The sequence below is a fragment of the Alexandromys fortis genome, unplaced genomic scaffold (genome assembly GCF_014885135.2).
Source record: "Alexandromys fortis isolate MF-2015 unplaced genomic scaffold, M_Fortis_MF-2015_v1.1 scaffold_102, whole genome shotgun sequence".
Lineage (NCBI taxonomy): Eukaryota > Metazoa > Chordata > Mammalia > Rodentia > Cricetidae > Alexandromys > Alexandromys fortis.
This window is the reverse complement of record NW_026067984.1, coordinates 3,537,044-3,542,306: the sequence shown is the minus strand read 5'-3', so window position 1 is coordinate 3,542,306 and position 5,263 is coordinate 3,537,044.

Here is a 5,263-nt window from a genome sequence, read left to right as displayed (position 1 = left end):
GGGGGTGGGAGGTGTGTGGAGGGAGTGGGAGGAAAGAAGGGAGTGGGGATTTGGATTGGTATTTTTTTAAGTAATAAAAAGAGAAGACAGAGTTGGGAATAACCTTGACCTTGTGAACACAAGAAAAGACTTTCTGAACAGAACACCAATAGCACATCATTAAGATCAACAAATAATAAATGAGACCTTCTGAAACTGAAAAACTTCTGTCAGGAAAGGACACCATCAATAGAACAAAGCAGCAGTCTACAGGATGAGAAAAGATTTTATCAACTCCACATCTCTTAGAGGTATATTATCCAAAAATATATAAAAAGTTCATGCAGCTGGTTATCAAGAAAACCAAATAAAAGGATTAAAAATGGCGTACAGTTCTGAATGGAGAATTCTCAATAGAGGAATCGCAAATGACTGAGAAACACTTAAAAGAAATGTTCAATATCCTTATCCATCAGGGAACTGCAAATCAAAATTCCTTTGAGAATCCATTTTGCACTTGTCAGAATGTCTAAGATCAATATAACACAACCGACAGGTCACGCTGGCAAAGACGTGGATCACCAGGAACACTCCTCCTTGGTTTGTGGGAGAAAAAGTTTAGCCACAATTTATTTTTAGTAAGTTGTTCTTTGTTTAGAACTCTAATGCTAGTTACAATGTATTCTTTAACATTTCCTTTTAAATGTTTTTAAAGTGCTGATATTTACTTTTGTGCTATTAATCAATCTCGATCAAATTTTTGTGATTCAGTTCCAAGTCTTCATATAAAAAGTAGCTATATGGTATCACTTATTGAAGTTTCTCCTTTATGTGAAACTTGTGATACCTGTCTCTCGGTATACATTTTGGATGTTAACAAAAAAAAAAAGAAAAACCAAAGAGAAAAATAAGATGAGTAATGAAGATACTAACATCTGGTATCCACCTTAACACATGTACACACATCTCCACATGCACATATGTGTGAACACACACGAATATATGCACACATATAACTTTAAAGAGACATGTGAAATTAGGGTCATAACATATATAATAAAAATGTTGTAGGCAATCAAGTCTGTCTCCATATTTACATTCTAGGCCATCAAAAACATGATCATTTTTCTTTTCTTTTTGTTCTACACATACTTATTTATTCTAGTTTTCAACTCAATGGAATGAGTTCTCCATAGCATGTGTGTTTTAGGAATTAATGCATGTTTTTTTTCCTCTGATTCATTGGGAATATAGAAAAAATACATCAAGAAATTTCCAATATTTTGTTAAAATGTTGGGTGGAACTCTGACCTCTTATTAAGTGCATATTATATAAACTCATATTTTCAAATCTTGTGGAAGCTAAAATGTATGTTCCGTTCAGAGCTGTCCCCTAACAAGTGATGCTTTGATTTCTAATTTCTTTATTACAGTACAAAAGTGATACCATATTTCTAGTATGGATTTTATTTTTCCAGGGCTGGTGATATAGTCAGTCACACGGTCATAAGAGCAAGCAAGCTCTACTCTACAATGGATTGCATTGTCATTTTTTGGGGCACACGTATGTTTGATAATGATGTGATGTGGTCAACCTTTCAGACTGGTTCACTAATTTGAAACTTAGATGCTTCCACTGATTAAATAAACATTCGCAATCAATGAACACTTTATTATGAAACAGATTCTGTGATCAACAATTTTATCCAGCTACAGCCTAGGTGTTATGAATAGATTTAGCTGGGAGGAATTTTCATTTTGTAGCCTTTTTGATAAACAGTTGGTTTCTCAGGATGTAACCCCATCAGAAGCAAGTAGCATCTAGACTGAAGTTATCTCTGCATTGGGGAACTGTATTATAAGTGTGTGAGGAAGAGCCCCTGGTTAAAGAACTAGCTACTTGTTCTTTTTTTTCCCTTCCACCCTTCCCCACTTATAATTTTCTTCTCTTCCTCCCCCATAATTGTTCGGACTGACCACCTTCTCCATATCCCTCCACCAAGGCAATCAAACATGCTCAATATCTAGGCACCGAGAATTGGCTTCCCCGACTCCTTTGTTGGCACACTCCTTGTCTTCCTCTTTCCCCGCAGCCTTTCTTTAGATGTAATAATCCACCTCCCTACTTCCCAAACCCTTTAATCATTCAGTTTCTGTTCTCTGAACTCTTTCCAATTTTCCTATACGTCGGGTAAGATGTGAAAACCAAAACCACACGCCCTTTTCTCGCAGGGTCTATGCGTTGCCAAAGCTCACAAGGCTGACTTCCTTCTTCAAGGAGAAATCAAAGTCAACCAGAACAGGTTCTTCACAAGCAGATGTCAGAACAGGCATGACACCTGGCCCTCTGTACAATCAGCCCACACCTTCCGAGCAGGTGATTATTCCATGTAGAAAGATAATGTAGTTGCTTTTACATGAAGGGATTTTAGAATACTCACGCCTTTCTGTAAAACTAAATAAAAGGCATCCCTGGCAAATGAAAATGACGAACAGCATTTCATTTTTTTTCTATGTATTGATTGTATAAAGTTATAGTAGTTGATCCACTTCTTAGGACAAAAGAAGGTTCATTGAAATACAAACACACACACACACACACGTGCACAGAGAAAGAGAGGGGGGGGATATAGATAGTACATTATAATGATTTCAGGCAAAAGAAAGCAAAGGAAATACCCCAAACCTGCCAATCCCACAAATATTCAGTGCGAAAAACACCTGGATTCTTCCCAAGCCACAGCTGTTCAGTTGGAAAATGCCTGGATCCCATTGAATCAAAGCAGTTAAGGGAAAAGCGCCACATCCTGCCCAGCGTGTCTGCTCAGAACGACACGCACACATGAATCCTATTTGATCAAGGCACTAGGCGCAGTTCTCTGAGAAATAAATAAATACTGCTGGACCCAAGCACGGTTGTCGATGAACAAACACAGATGGGGACACACTGCGCACAGATTCTATCTAGGAGGAACGCTCCAATGCAGCCGTTGGGAAGGAAGACTTCTGCTTGGCCAGATCACACGGATCTGCGTGTTTCCACCCTGATATTGTAAGTCCAGTGTAGAGAGGGAGGCAAAGCTGCGTGATTTCATCTTGTTTTCCTTCAGGAAGGACAACACAGTCTTGTACATATGAACACCTGACTTTTGACAAAGAAGCCAAAAAGGTACAATGGGAAAAGGAAAACATCTTTAACAAATGATACTGGCATAAATAGATGTCATGTAGAAGGATGCAAATAGATTCATATTTACCACCTTGCACAAAATTCAAGTCCACGTGAATCAAAGATCTCAACCTAAAGGCAGGTACATTGAACCTGAAATAAGAGAAAATGGGAAGTAACCTTGAACACATCGGCACAGGAGACCACTTCCTAAATAGAACACCAGTAGCGCAAACACAAACAGTAAATGGAACCTCCTGCGACTGAGAAGTTTCTGTAAGGCAAAGGACGTGGTAAATAAGACAAAACAACAGCCTACAGAATGGGAAAAAGATCTTCACCAATGCCATATTTGATGGAAGACAGTCTCCAAAATATGGAAAAAATCTCCAGAAACTAGACATAAAAATACCAAATAATTCAACTAAAATATGGGTTAGAGAGCTAAACAGAGACTTCTCAACAGAAGAGACTGAAATGACTGAAAGAAAGTTAAGAAATTGCTCGACATCCGTAATCATCAAAATGCAAATCAAAATGACTCTGAGATACCATCTTCCACCTGTCAAAATGAATGGCTAAGATCAAAAATTCTGAGGACAGCTTATGCTGGAGAAGATGTGGAGGCAGGGGAATACTCCTCCACGGTTGGTAGAGCCATTCTTGAAATCAGTACAGCGGTTTCTCAGAAAATTGGCAATCAATCTACCTAAGATCCAGCAATATCACTCTTGGGCATATAACCAAAGGATCTTCAATCATAGTACAATTACTCTAATATTTGCTCAGCAATAATCTTAGCAGTATTATTCGTAATAGCCAGAACCTGGAAATTACCTAGATGCCCCTCAACCAAAGAATGGATAAGGAAAATGTGGCACATTTACACACTGGAGTACTACTCAGCTGAAAAAAAAAAACAATGACATCATAAAATTTGCAGGCAAATGGGTGGAAGTAGGAAAAAAATAAACGCCCTGAGTGAGGTCACGCAGACTCAGAAAGACAAACATGATATATACTCACTCACAAGTGGGTAGAAGACACAAAGCAAAGGATAACCAGAAAAATCCACAGCGCCAGGGAAGCTAGAGCATTCCTCCAGTAATTGATGGAACCAGATGCAAAGATCCACACCCAAGCACTTGGCCCAACTCTGGGAATCCTGTCAAAGAGAGGGAGGAGGGGGACAAATCTAGATAGTGATGGAGAAACCTACAGAGACAGCTGAACCAAGTTCATGGAAACTCATCTCTGGGAGGACGGTTGTGGAGCCTCCATGGGTCTAAACTAGGCCCTCTGGATGCAGGGGTCAGTTGTGAAGTTTGGGCTACCTAAGGTCCCCTGGCGGCAGGACCGGGAACTATCCCTGGTACGGGAGCTAGCTTGTTAGAGCCTGTCCCTAGGAGGGGATGCCATATCAGACTTAATGCAGAGAGGAGAGCCTTGATTCTACCCCAAATTAAGGTGTCATACTGTGTCAGCTCTCCATGGAGCCCTCAGGGTTCTACCCAAAGACTCCCAGAGAAGACTAAAATCCCTGAAGGGACGATGGCTGAAGTTCCCCAGATTTGGTGTTCCTCCTCTCCTCTCATTCAGGCTAACTCTTATTTCCCATAACTGTTCATTTCTCAGTTGGAGAAAAGGGGACAGAAGAGTGGAATACCAGAGGCTTTGACAAGACCCTCTCAATGAATACTACAGTCTTCCCGGAAGCAAGCCCGGTTCCCACAGCCAACGAGCCCCACGCTGGCCACCTTGAGCTGGAGTGTTTTAGCTATCAGGCTGAGCTCCAGAGATGGACAGAAAACCGGACGGCATTGGCAGGAACTTGAGATGCAGCTTCCTGTGCTGCAAAGGTCCGAATGTCCCCGCTTTCGTCACGGGCGTCTGCTCGCTGTGTGCTTTATCTTCAGATCTTCCCTAAGAGTCCCAGCCTCTTCTCACTCCTGTTTGCCCTGCTCACCTGTGGTCTCCATTCACTTCTTTTCAAGGCCTTGTCTCTAACTAAGGTATAACAGTGAAGAAATTCTTTAAAGCTTCAAATTCAAAAGACTTTCCAGGCCGCAGACGAATGATAAATGCTGGGGAGGAACCACAGCAGAAGCCATGGTG